Below are 14,782 nucleotides of genomic sequence, written 5' to 3'. Positions count from 1 at the left end.
CAATTCTTTCACGAGGAGGTTTCAGTGGATATTTTGAATCTGATTCTAAAAGAAATGACTGAGGAAACAACTTTAATTACTTTGATATCAAGCAAACAAACATGAAAAGCCTGTCTCCGGAAGTTCTTATGCCTGTGATTATTTTAAGTGGTATGCTCGACAACTACCCTAGCAGCTGCAAAAAGCCATATGACCCACAACCTCACCCCTATTCTATGAAAGATGCAGAAAAGGTAAACGGGAATATGGACATGGCAATTGATACTTCTTAGGAGACTCCCTGCTCTCCAGCACATACCTAGCGATTTAAAACCAAAATTTTATTTCGATGAAAGATATAATCTCCCAGATATCTTGCAACTCCATATGTATATAAATACTACAGGCCATTTTACTACAAATTTTAATGAGTTACTAAATTAAAATGATAAACATGATTTTAAAGCCCACCTACCCAAACCCCGTGCACTTGAATATCTGGGAAACACATTTAGGTGTTATTTTAAAGAACAAGGGGAAGTTGTGATAAAGTGCAAAAAAAGAACTTTAAAAAGTAACAGTCCTTTTAAAATATTTAACCATTAGAGAAGAGTATGATTTGCAATTAAGCCTTTAAAAACACACTAAATAGAACAAAAACCAGCTGTGGTTTATTAACAGAATGTAAAAAAACCCAATACTGTATAAACAACTTCACTCTTCTGCTAATATATGTGTGTGTGCACGTGCATGCGAAAAGAAGAAAAAAAAAGACTAGTCAACTAAAAGCAGAAAATGTAGCTTGTGTCTATAGCACCCACTAGCTTCGGGGTGGGCAAACTACAGCCCAGGGGTCACAACTGGCCCTTCAGATGTTTTAATCCGGCCCTCGAGCTCACACCAAGGAGTGGGGTCCAGGGCTTCCCCGCTCCAGCTGGGAAGCGGGGTCGGGGCTTGCTCCGCTCCATGCATGCCGTGGCTCCGCATGGCTCCCGGATGCAGGGGCATGTCCCCACTCCGGCTCCACTGCGTAGGGGCAGCCAAGGGGTTCTGCACACTGCCCCCGCTCCAAGCACCGCCCCCATTGGTCAGGAACTGCGGCCAATGGGAGCTTCAGGGTGGCGCCTGCAGACCAGGCAGCGTGCAGATGAGCCTGGCCATACCTCCATGTAGGAGCCAGAGTCGGGGACATGCTGCTGCTTCCGGGAGCTGCTTGAGGTAAGCACCAGCCAAAGCCTGCACCCCTGGCCCCCTCCCATGCCCCAACCCCCTGCCCTGATCCCCCTCTCACCCTCTGAACCCCTCGATCCCAGCTGGAGCACCCTCCTGCACCCCCAACCCATCATCCCCAGCCCCACACCAGAGCTCGCATGCCCAGCCCGGAGCTCCCTCCCACACCCTGAACTCCCCATTTCTGGCCCAGCCAAGAGCCCGCACCCCCAGCCAGAGCCCTCACCCCCTCCCACAACCCAACCCCCAATTTCATCAGCATTCATTGACACGATACAATTTCCATACCCAGATGTGGCCCTTGGGCCAAAAAGTTTGCCCATCCTGTACTAGCTAGATGGAGGTCGTCAACTGAATCATCTCCTATTTCCTGTATTAGTGGATCGCTGTCTTTGCATTAAGCAATCTGTCTGATAGAGGTTTTGTTAACTGCAGAAAGGAACCCTCTTTTTACCACTGTCCCTCATCCCACCCCCACTGCTGCTTCATTTTCTACATGAATTCCCTTCCACCACCCATCACCCTCCCCAAAAGTGTACCTGCACTCTGCCCAGCTGATCTGAGAACCAAATATTTTTGTTCTCCAATACAGTCAGTCTCAGCCAAGGGCCAACAAGAGGAATTCCTGTTCCTCTTCTGTAGGCAGGCTGCAAGTCACTCCCACCACTGCATCACCACCTTCAAGCCTTCCAAGTTCAGTGACCATGCACTACCGTCTGCTAGTCTTCACAACACTAGAGCTGTAATATCTGTATTGTTCTCCACCCTCTTGTACTTGTCACCTCCTCAGGATTCTGATTCTTGCCAACATTTGATCATTTTAAAGCATCAGACATATCTCACAGCACTTCATCACTAGTCAGAATAATAAGAATAATAAGGCTAATAAAGAACCACCATTAGCTCTAGAGTTGTAACCAGAACAGTTTATTGTTATGCCTGGTATTAGGCAATTGCAGCACCTCTTTGAAGCTGTTGGGTGTGATAGTTGGGAAAAATCATCACCAAGGTTTAGACTAAAAGAAAAGGAGTACTTGTGGCACCTTAGAGACTAACCAATTTATTTGAGCATAAGCTTTCATGAGCTACAGCTCACTTCATCAGATGCATAAAGTGGAAAATACAGTGAGGATGTTTTTATACACACAGACCATGAAAAAATGGGTGTTTATCACTACAAAAGGTTCTCTCTCCCCCCACCCCACTCTCCCGCTGGTAATAGCCCATCTGAAGTGATCACTCTCCTCGCAATGTGCATGACAATCAAGGTGGGCCATTTCCAGCACAAATCCAGGGTTTAACAAGAACATCTGAGGAACGGGGGGGGGGGGGGGGGAGGGAAAGGAATAAACAATGGGAAATAGGTTACTTTTTATAATGACTCAACCACTCCCAGTCTCTATTCAAGCCTAAGTTAAATTGTATCCAATTTGCAAATTAATTCCAATTCAGCAGTCTCTCATTGGAGTCTGTTTCTGAAGTTTTTCTGTTGTAATATCACAACTTTTATGTCTGTAATCGTGTGACCAGAGAGATTGAAGTGTTCTCCGACTGGTTTATGAATGTTATAATTCTTGACATCTGATTTGTGTCCATTTTTCTTTTATGTAGAGACTGTCCAGTTTGACCAAATGTACATGGCAGAGGGGCATTGCTGGCACATGATGGTATATATCACATTGGTGGATGTGCAGGTGAACGAGCCTCTGATAGTGTGGCTGATGTTATTAGGCCCTGTGATGGTGTCCCCTGAATAGATTTGTGGGCACAGCTGGCAACGGGCTTTGTTGCAAGGATAGGTTCCTGGGTTTGTGGTTCTGTTGTGTGGTATGTGGTTGCTGGTGAGTATTTGCTTCAGGTTGGGGGGCTGTCTGTAGGCAAGGACTGGCCTGTCTCCCAAGATCTGTGAGAGTGATGGGTCGTCCTTCAGGATAGGTTGTAGATCCCTGATAATGCATTGGAGGGGTTTTAGTTGGGGGCTGAAGGTGACAGCAAGTGGCTTTCTGTTATTTTCTTTGTTAGGCCTGTCCTGTAGTAGGTGACTTCTGGGTAATCTTCTAGCTCTGTCAATCTGTTTCTTCACTTCAGCAGGTGGATATTGTAGTTGTAAGAATGCTTGATAGAGATCTTGTAGGTGTTTGTCTCTGTCTGAGGGGTTGGAGCAAATGCGGTTGTATCGTAGAGCTTGGCTGTAGACAATGGATCGTGTGGTGTGGTCAGGGTGAAAGCTGGAGGCATGTAGGTAGGAATAGTGGTCAGTAGGTTTCCGGTATAGGGTGGTATTTATGTGACCATCGCTTATTAGCACTGTAGTGTCCAGGAAGTGGATCTCTTGTGTGGACTGGTCCAGGCTGAGGTTCATGGTGGGATGGAAATTGTTGAAATCATGGTGGAATTCCTCAAGGGCTTCTTTTCCAAGGGTCCAGATGATGAAGATGTCATCAATATAGCACAAGTAGAATAGGGGCATTAGGGCATTTTTTTCATGCTCTGTGTGTATAAAAACATCCTCACTGTATTTTCCACTTTATGCATCCGATGAAGTGAGCTGTAGCTCACAAAAGCTTATGCTCAAATAAATTGGTTAGTCTCTAAGGTGCCACAAGTACTCCTTTTCTTTTTGCGAATACAGACTAACACGGCTGTTACTCTGAAAGGTTTAGACTATATGCAAGTCTGGGCAACAGCTGGGCCATGAGGTCCAAAGAGTTTCCCAAGGGGTCTTAATAACAAACAGAGGCGTGGGGCAGGGGGTGGGGAGAGAAATCTATTTGATGTAGGAGAGAGGAGCAGCAGAAACACCAAAGAAGTTACACGGAAGGCAGCAAGGATGCACCATTGACAGCCACGGGAACACTTGTTGTGGGATCCTGTGAAAGAGCTAAGAAAGGGAAATTTTGAGTAGAGTACTATATGGAAAGAGGCTTGGAACTGTGAGCAAAGTAAGTCTCTCCTACTGTGTTCAGGGAAACAGGATTTTATGTACAATCTTTTAAAAACAAATACACAGGATTGCATCAAAGAAATACTTGCCTCCACCATCAATTTCTCTTTCTAACAGAAACAACCTGTACGACCCTAAGTATCAGCTAATTGCTAAGGTCAAAAGAGGTAACTATATTAAAATAAGAGAGAGGCAGTTTCAAAAAAGACAATATAAAACTGACCAACATTTGCTGAATTTACAGCACTAACCAGACAAATCTGTGACTAAGCAGAAAATGAAAAAAGAAAGAGGTGCATACATGAAAACCAAGAAGATATACAAAAATAGAAAGCTTAGCAGGCAGGCAGATATATATGTATGTAAAAAATAAATAAAATAAGAAGTCCTTAAGCTCTTAATAACCCTTTGTCACAAAAACAGTCTTGCAGCCACTGCTCTGAAATTAAAGCTTGTAGACACAACACAAAGTTTGGAAGCTAAACACTTGGCAGCTGGTGTAAATATTTATGGTTCACCTCACCTGCCCACGTATTTTGACAGTTTAAAATGTTCTCCTTCCTACCCAATTGGGCAGAAACAGTTGCCAAAGCCTCAGTGGCAAGATTTATACAGTACAGAAAGAAAAGTGACAATGGAAGAGGAATGATGCTACTGCAAAGATCACTACCGGAAAACCAGAAGTGAAATGTTACTGCTAAGCAGCATTTACTTTTATTTGGTGTCACAGGAGAAAGTCTATGTTGTTGCCCATACTTGTCCCTCCTCAAAAAGCTCAAGTAAACCAGGCTTTGGGCAGGGAACTAAGAAAAAAAACGAGTACATGTGCGGGGAGAGGAAGGGAACAGCCATGAGTCTACAGCACAGCAACTTTATGTACAATGTTCCAGCTATATGGTGGTTGTCCCCCTCTACTCCTGTGCGGGAATGTGGGGCCAATGGATCCATATAAGACACAAACCAATAGACCTCCCACAGCAGTTTATAAAGATCTATTTTAGATGGGTACAAAACCCACTCTGGCCCATGCAGGGAATAGAGTGTTCACTCTGCCCACGTCCCCTCACTCCCACAAAGGGGAATCACAGTGTCAACAAGGTACAAAAGGGCCTGTGCAGGTTTTCTGCACTTCGTTGACTTCTTCTGCACTTAATAATCTTCCTCAGTGGTAAACTGAGCTAGGCAATCCTTGTAACAGCTATTGATGCAAGATATTGCCAAGCATCAGCACTCACACTCACCCATCATTTTAACTATATTCCATGGCTAAACCAACAATTCTTCTGCTTCAATGTTAAAGTATTTACTTTGTACTGAGAAATTACTTAATAACTATTTCCTTCCTTCTCCCACCTACAATATTGGATTAAACCTTTTCATCCCATCCATGGCAGAAATAGTGATGTTTTCATTTCAACACCGAAATGATGGTTCTCCAGCTGCAGCCACCCGGAATACATATTTGCACCAGCTGCACACTACATTTGTCTTAGGTGCAAAATGCCAAAATGAGGGGGGGGGTGCTGCCCAAAAGAGGGTGATTTTGCTTTAAAAGAAAACAAACCTATTACTTTATTCTACATCTTCCCATCCAGATTCCTGCTGAAGTGAAGGCAATGTCAGGTTCAAAAGGTAGTCCACTTCAGAAATTGAAGTACAGGTGCACAAAAGCTATTCCAAGTATTAAGAGTCATAAGGGTGGAGGAGTGTGAATGGCATAATAGGAAACTGCAAACATAACAGAGCCAAACCAAACATGCTAATGTTGGGACATTATCTCCCACAAGGAGGTCTAACAGCCCCCCCAAGAGTAGTTAGACTTCATGTGATAAGCAAGATAAGAAACGAACACATTCCTAGGTCTTATTCCAAACAGGGGACAAAAGTGCTTGGAAAGCCATTTCACTCACACTGGTCCTTATGATGGACACATTCTCTTTCCACATGTTTATGTTCTGCTCCTAGACACTTGTACATAGACATAAAGTACATATCAGCAAAAGAAGATTAATTTATCCAAAGTTAAAATAATTCATCAGAAGGGTGCTTCTGCTGGAGCTGCTGCCTCAACACTAAAATTGATAATTTCAACCAACTGCACACAGACTCTCAGTGTCAACCCCCAAAGAAGAAAAGACACAGTCAGAGAGTTTAAGGCCAGAAGGGACCACTAGAATAGATCTTCTAGTCTGACCTTCTGATATCACAGGCCAACACCACCACCCACACACAGAACCCAACAACCAAAATGAAAAGGTATTACAGCCCACAGGAGACTAGATGATGATGTGCCACAGGGATTGGATAGGCATGGGAGTCCCTGGGGGTGGGGGTGTGGATAGGGGTCAGAGCAGTCAGGGGACAGGGAGCAGGGGGGGTTGGATGGGGGTCGGGTCCCAGGAGAGGGCGGTCAGGCAACAAGGAGCAGGAGGGGTTGGAGGTTCTGAGGGGGGCGAGAAGTGGGAGGGGGCAGGGGCCAGGCTGTTTGGGGAGGCACAGCCTTCCCTACCCGGCCCTCCACACAGTTTCGCAATGCCAATGTGGCACTCGAGCCAAAAAGTTTGCCCACCCCTGGTCTAGATAATACTTAGTCCTGCCATGCGTGCAAATTGACTGACCAAGTATTATTATTTTGTCCACTACAATTGGTTAATAACAGTAAGAGTACCCTGATTGATTAATAATTAAATCACACAGTATTTAAATCATAAAGAGCTGCAGGAGACCATTCAAGAGCCATTTGCAGCTCACGAGCCTCAGTCTGAGTATCACTGGGCTAGGGCAGAATGCCACCTCTCCCAGTGTTTCCGTGTAGAAAGGAGACAATGCTATAACATGCAGCTCCCTGAGAAAGCGTTGGGTTGGATGAAGAGTATCCATTAACAATGCAAGCAGCACTTTTCACGAATCACTGGGAGTCTAGCAAATAGAAATGCCTTAGAATCAGGAGTTTTCCTTCTAAAACAGTTGGAATTTTTAATAATGCACTTGCAGGTTCACATTTACAGAGAAAATACAGCTAGTCAGTCTGCTAGCATTTATGCAGATCATTAATTAATCTATCAGCTAAAGCACACTTTTACTATATCTGTTTCACTATTTTTAAATGCAACGTTTAAAATGTGCACAGCTCAGACAAAGCAATGGCTGATTTAGTTGTGTTTTAAAAAAAAAAGAAAAAAACATGTGATTTATAACTCAGAATGGTATGAAAATTCATCCAAGGCTCAAATTCATCATGTAATGTCAACTTAGAGGCAAAAAAATCAATTAAAAATCCAACAAGTCAATATTATGATATAAGAATGCATCCACAAAACCCCAGAGAAGCTAACTGTTGCAAATACATTTTTCATATTGAGATAATCATTTTGCTTTCTAAACTGAAATATGCAAGTCAGTCCACCACATAAACTGGTGTCATTGATTATAGCAGAAAATTTTAAAAAAAAAAAAAAAAAAAGGAAGAAGAAGAAATAATGAACAAGCAATTTGGTTTAGGAACACTTTATTCTTAGGCAAGCTCATTAACTATTTTCCCCCCATTAATGATTTCACAAGGAAATATAAATACAGATATTAGATTGTTGTTGTTAACATGGAGTATGTATTGTTGTAGAACTGAAATAAAATGTTACACATGTATTCCAGCTCCTTAAGAAATGGAATACAGAAAGCAGCAATGGATAGACTAGTCTATGAAAGAGCAGACACCAGGAGCCAGCCTGGTAAGCAGCTTACAGAAACAAACAGATTTGGCTTTTGAACTGGCAAGAATTCTCTCAGTCATGCAGGCCACATTTTTGATGCCTGCAACAATGGCATTCAGTTGTCAAATAGGGAGCTCAAGGGCTCCTCAACATCTACCCTCACTTCCACAAACACAATAAGGAAACATGGCAGCAGCCTAAAGCCAAGTTGTTGGCAAAGGTGTGAATCTCTGCATGCCACACATCACAAATGGTTAACCCTGAGGCGGGGACAAATCAAAGGAATCTGGGGGGAAGGGGAGATTATGTGGGGTTGTAATGATATGCTTAATCTGTTGGGGGCAGGAGATTTACACAAACTGGGACTCGTACTGGATTTAGCCAATTGGGTGTGTTTACTGGGGCAAACGCAGGACGGTCAGGGGGGTAGCCACTATGACCATTAAGGCGGCACATGCCCTCCCACCACCCCCGGCTGGGTGGGAACACATCCCTGTGTGGGCGAAGGATAACCTGGATTGTGGGAGGGGCAGCATGGAGGTACTGATGGAGGGAGGGGACCCTCCCCCACAGAAACAGTACCCTATTCATCGGGAGGCATTGGCAGAGGTGGGGGCAACTATTGGGGAGTTGGAACAGAGGGGACTGATTCGGGCAGTTGCATCCCCTTGTAATGCTGCTGTGTGGCCCGTGAGGAAGCTAAACGGTATCTGGCGTCTCACTGTGGATTACAGGGCACTAAATGCTCTGGCCAATTCACCAGCCTCAGTGGTGGCAGCGTACCCTGAAATGTTGGCCCGTATTGGACCCCAATTCCGAATTTTCACTGTTTTGGACATAGCTAATGGGTTTTGGTCTCTGCCACTAGCTACCTCATGTCAGTATAAAACTGCATTCACATGGGAGGGCAGACAGTTCTGCTGGACAGTCCTACCCCAGGGATATAGGGACTCCCCTGCAATTTTTCACAGATACATGAGACAGGCTCTGGAGGGGGTGGATTCAGCAAGGTGCATACAATATGTAGACTACCTGTTGCTAATGTCAGGGACAGAGGAAGAAGACAGGGAACTAACCGAGCAGGTCCTGCAAGCTTTGGCAAGAGCAGGATTGAAGGTCAATGGGAAAAAGGCTCAGATGGGACAGACAAGAGTGACCTACTTAGGAGTGGAAGTGTCTCAGACGGGAAGGGAAATCGATAAGGGACGGGTGCAACTGATCCAGTCCCTGCCACTGCCTACGGATGTTAAAAGCTTGCAAAGTTTTCTGGGTCTAACTGGATTTTGCAGGGATTTTGTGGCCAATTATGCAGAAATAGCCCAGCCTCTATTTGACCTAACCCGAGCCTCAACTTGGGAGTGGTCAGAAGAGTGTACTGAGGCAGTGAGAGTGCTAAAGGAAAACCTGGCCAGTGCTCCAGTGCTGGCCTCCCCAGATGGGGAGTAATTCTTTTATCTGTATCCTTTGGTATCAGACACTACCATTGGTTGTGCATTAACACAGGAGTATGGAGCAAAGGACCGACCTGTGGCCTTTGCCTCTCGACTTTTGAGTGCTGTGGAATTGAAGTATGGGTGGTGTGAAAAGGTGCTGTTGTGCTCCTACTGGGGGGTAGGGAAATTTAAATACCTTACGGGAATGCAGAAAGTCATAGTCCGATCTCATCATGACCCCCTGCGGCTGTTAAACATGCACACTATCTTACAGGGACAAGTGAGTGGGCAGCGTATTGCTAAATGGTTGCTGGCTCTACCGGCAGAAAACATTAAAGCAGAGGTGTTAAAGGAACCCATAGTCTGGGTAGCTGGATTACATCTGGCTGGCACCCCACACCAATGTGAAGACAGCCCAGGTAAAACCCAACATCAGGTGTTTCGGGTGGCTAACCCCAATCAGGTAAAGGAGGGGACACTGGTATGGTTTTTGGATGGAAGTTGTATGTATCAAGGGGGACGGAAAACTGCAGGCTTAGCTGTTGTGGGAATCAGAGGCAATGAGTCAGTCAGCACCATTGGTTTCTCACTAGAAGCGAAGTCAGCTCAGGAGGCAGAACTGGCAGCCTTGCTAACAGCTTTAAATGAAGTGGATCCCAAATTTGAGCCAGAATGTTGGGTGGTGGTAGATTCAGATTATGTATTTCGTGGTGCTGAGATGGTGGGCAGATAATCATTTCAGCGCAACAGACGGCTCCACAATCAAGCATGCTACCTGGTGGAAGCGAGTGGAGGAGCCGAGTCACTGTTTTACACGGATCAATGTGGTAAAGGTAAAGGCACACAAGAAAACAGGACCCCTAAGCAAAAGGAATAATCTGGCCGATGTAGAGGCCAAGCGGGCTGCAACAGAGGCACCCCCATGGCCCTGGGAGCCAGAAGAGGGTGTGCCTGTCACAGTGTTAACAAGAAGCGGGGTGGATACAGATCGAGGAGGGCGAATTCGAGAGTTACAGGAATCTGACCCAGGACTGGAAGGCATCATGAAACTTGGGGACAGGCATGTGCCAAAGGTGGAACTAATGGAAGGGATTTGGTGTGTCTTAACAACTGAGGGACCGGTAATGTTGTGCCCTCAGGGAAGTCGGACGGCTTTCTTAAGCTGGGTGCATGGGAGCTTGGCAGGGGGACACCCCGGGTTTGAGGAGGCACTGGGAACTTTAAAAAGGTTGTGCTGGTGGCCAGGAATGGCAGCTGATTTAAAATCACATCTGGAACGTTGTTTGGACTGTGCCAGGCACAGCCCACCTCACAAGGTGCTAAGGGGAGAATTAATGAGACAAGCCCCAAGGGGACCATGGGAAAGAATACAAATTGATTACACAGGACCCCTACCACCAGATCACAGGAAAAACCGATTCATGTTGGTGGTAGTGGATGCTTTCAGCCGGTGGGTGGAAGCTTTCCCCACAAAGTATCAAACTGCCCGGGTAACTGCTGCAATACTGGTAAATGAGGTATTCACTCGCTGGGGGGTTCCGAAGGTGATTGACTCAGACCAAGGAGCTGCTTTTCGGTCAGATCTGTTAGGGGAGCTATCAGCCCTCACTGGAATCACACAGTTGTTCCATATTGCTGACCACCCCCAGGCTGCGGGGCAGGGGGAACGCATGAACCGCACCATTAAAAGTGAGCTAAGAAAGGGAGTGGAAGTCGGAGGAAAAAACTGGTCACAGTTACTGCCCTTTGTCTTAATGAGAATAAGGGCCCGAGAATCAAAGGGCACAGGATTTTCTCCATATGAAGCTCTCATGGGAAGGCCTATGGAACGGTGGGAAAATCTACTTACCCCAGTACCTGGGGAAGTCACTACACATGGCTTAACACAAGAATGGATTTTAACTTTAATTGACCATGTAAAACAAGTACAGCAGGCGGTGGCCTGGCGAGACGAGCAAGGAGCAGCAAGAGTTAAAGCATGGTACGACCTGCCTGGGGAGCGTAATCTACCCATGGTGGGAGATCTAGTGATGTACAAGATTCCAGGTCAACACCATCCATTCCCAGCTCCTAAATGGAAGGGCCCCTATCTTGTCCTTGACCAATTAGGGCCCAGTCTGCTATTACTGGGTACAGAGAATGGAGGACAGGAGTGGGTCCACTGCACGCAAATAAAAAGGTACAAACAGGGGATTGGGAAAGGGGACGTGTAAATTTTGTTATGTGTGTATCACAGGTTAATTCAAAAAGGAGAAAAGGATGAAAATTCCCTGGCCCTGGATGAAACAATTACTAGTGCTAATCACAATTGTCACATTTACCAATTCTATTCAGATCCCACGATGTGAAGTGTCAAAAGGAGGAAACACATCGACGGCTACACATGCAACCTGTGGTAATAAAGCTAATGAAGACTATGAGAATCTCCCCATAGAAAGATGTACCACTAATACTCCAACAGGAATTTGGCAGTGTCAGTATATGGTTTATGGATGAGATGGGGGAATCCCAACCAGGTGGAGAAGATCAAATTTATCAGGAAATATCGCATGGTACTCCCTGGGTGCTGCCATGATTAACGATAGTGGAAAACACAGTTACCCAGCTATGTGGTTTGTTACAGAGGGTCCAAAGAATATAATCCTCTGGTCTCCTGGAGCAAATGAACCCTCTTGGGAAAATAGGGCCCCACATTTAGGGTGTGATGTTACCATATGTAACCACAATGGTACTTCCATGGAAGATAATCCCCGAAGGTGTGATTGTTATGTACATATTACATTAGGCGTAAAATCCCCTTTGGGACGCTGGGTGTATGATGAGTTAACCATTTTACAGAATGTAACCCTACAGGTGATATGGATGCCAAGTTGGAAGAATCCAAATTTAAAATGGCCACAGCCTGGAGCCAAGAATATTCCCCGACAAGCAAATGTATGGGAGCCATTATGGGAGCAGGTGCAGCCAGCACTTTTTAACGTGTCCTTTCACTCTATTACATGGGTGGTACGCCCCAAGGAATGGTGGGTGGACCAAATCCATCCTAATTGTAGTATCCTAATTACATCCTAATTCCATCCTAATTACATAAAAGGATTGAAACAACAATTCAATGCATGGGTGAGGGGACACACCTGGAATCGTCGTCGGAAAAGGGGATTGTGGGCAGCGGGGAACACTATGCTGGGTACATGGAATCTGGGGGACGAGTGGGTAACCAAACAATTAGTAAGCCAAAATGTGAAATTTCAACAACAAATTAATGGCACAGCAACTATCAGCAGTTGCCACAGGGTGGAGGACAGCAGTAGAGGTAAACTTGCAGTTAACTCATTGGGCAGGGGACCTGCTGACATGGGTAGAGGATGGCTTCAGAAGACTAACATGGGGAGAAGTGTGCGAAGGTATTCAAAATGCTCAGTTAATAATGTTAATGGATATTATGAGAGATGCTTGGTCAGAACAATGGCCTTCAGTATTAAATCGGGAGGCTAGCCCATATCTATCCACAATTGCAAAAACATACCCATCTACCCGGAAAATAACATCCCCGACCTGTGGGGACAGTTCTTGTGTAATTGTTACTATGATACCATGGGAAGGAAATGCAAATAAGGTGGTTCCCTTGAACCCTATGGGAGTTAGTAGGGAAGGGGGAGCACGCTGGGAGCCACTAGGGAATAGGTGGGGGGGCTGGAATGGTGTAAATTGGACTGTCATCACATTAAGCAGTTGTATATCCAGAGGAGGAATATGGATGTGCCCCTCTCCTATGACTATGGAGGAGCAGGATCAATGGCCTATTGCAAAGGGGGGGCATTTAGGGGTAATGTATATGGGGTACGGTGTATTCTGTTGGGAATGTATGCAATCCTGCAACATAACACTAGGAGGCAAAATCCTTCCAGTGTATGACCAAATTATAAACTTTTATACACTGCCACCTGGACTATGGTGCACCAATGGATCAGTGGACTTCATCGTTGTAAACAATCGAACCGGCACCTACTACCCCATGCCGTACCAAGTAGTTGAATTGGTTTGGACAATACCAAATTTCACTGTGGATATTCAATGGACACACAATATGGACAAAAGTACACAAAGATTACAAGAGCAACTTGCTGCAAGCGCCAACACTTGGACACACAATACACACTACAGGATGGCGCTGACAAAATTTTAACCTTATCAAAGGAGGAGAAGCAGTGTTTTTGGTGGTGGCCAGGATGTTGGACCATACTGCAGTGGTCAAGACTCTCAGTGTTGCTGTGGATTATCACAGCAGCTAGTGTATTGTTAACTATATGTGTGTTACATTGCATATGGAAACGATCAAGGGGGGCACAACCCCCTAGAGAACAGCCACTAATTATAACCTATAAGTAATGTAGTAAGCCCCCCCCCACCCACCTATGTGTACTAGACAACCCGGACCCAACCTTCTCGGGCCCACTATACTGGGAAGTCTGGAACACTAATTGGAATAGGTGTAGTATGCCCATACGAGAGAAGGTGCAGGGCATGGTACTACACAAGGGGCAGTGGGACAGATGGAGCACCGACACCTTCCACCTTGATGCCTGGCCCTATCAGGAAATGTGTCGCCATATGTCCTATGCTTTTCCAGGGATACCTAGGCAGGAGGATCCCAAAAGAAAAAGAAAAAAAGGGGTGGAGTGTTAGGATATAGATATTCAGGCCTGCCTGTAAAGGCCTGTACTTTAAGAATTTAGGTGTATTCTTATCACTTGGCTAGTTAGAGGTATAAAAGAAAGAATCAAAATCACTGTCTGCCAATGTAAGGTCCTTCTCTTACTGTGACAGTCTGGGGCCCTGTTCTTAGGCTAAGGCCTTTGGCTAAGCGACAGAGGCAGCCATAAGCTGGGAAGCGACCCGTCACATCCTCACATTCCAAAGTAGTCACATGGAAAGAAGGTGCTATTGGGCTGTTAGGAATACAATCCTGTCCTGATAGTGCCTATCAGCTCCAGAGAAAGGGAAGTGCCTAGAAAATGTAAAAGAAAACTTAGTTTGATAGCATCCTGTCTGGCAAGAACTCACTTATCAATACTGGGATGTGAAATCCTCACTTCTGTATTGTCTTGCCATTATAGTTCCCACTTTGCTATTGTTTGTCTGTATAATCTCTGTCTGGTTCTGTGATTGTTCCTGTCTGCTGTATAATTAATTTTGCTGGGTGTAAACTAATTAAGGTGGTGGGATATAATTGGTTACATAATCATGTTACAAGCTCACGAAAGCTCATGCTCAAATAAATTGGTTAGTCTCTAAGGTGCCACAAGTACTCCTTTTCTTTTTGCGAATACAGACTAACACGGCTGTTCCTCTGAAACCTATGTTAGGATTGGTTAGTTAAATTTTAGTAGAATGATTGGTTAAGGTATAGCTAAGAATATTACTATATAAATTAGGGGCAAACAGGAAGTAAGTTGGGATTCGGAAATAAGGAAAAGGAACTTGTA

The 14,782-nt window shown here is 45.1% G+C and overlaps 1 protein-coding gene across 2 annotated transcripts in view; it reads right to left on the bottom strand.

The window, feature by feature from the left end:
* Positions 1-14,782, bottom strand: part of JAZF1 (JAZF zinc finger 1) — a 285,557-nt gene that overhangs the window by 257,214 nt on the left and 13,561 nt on the right. The gene's annotated exons all lie outside the window — the stretch shown is intronic.

This window comes from Lepidochelys kempii, chromosome 2 (assembly GCF_965140285.1).
Source record: "Lepidochelys kempii isolate rLepKem1 chromosome 2, rLepKem1.hap1, whole genome shotgun sequence".
NCBI classification, from domain to species: Eukaryota; Metazoa; Chordata; order Testudines; family Cheloniidae; genus Lepidochelys; species Lepidochelys kempii.
The sequence above is the reverse complement of the archived record's forward strand: the minus strand, read 5'-3'. Positions and strand labels throughout refer to the sequence as shown.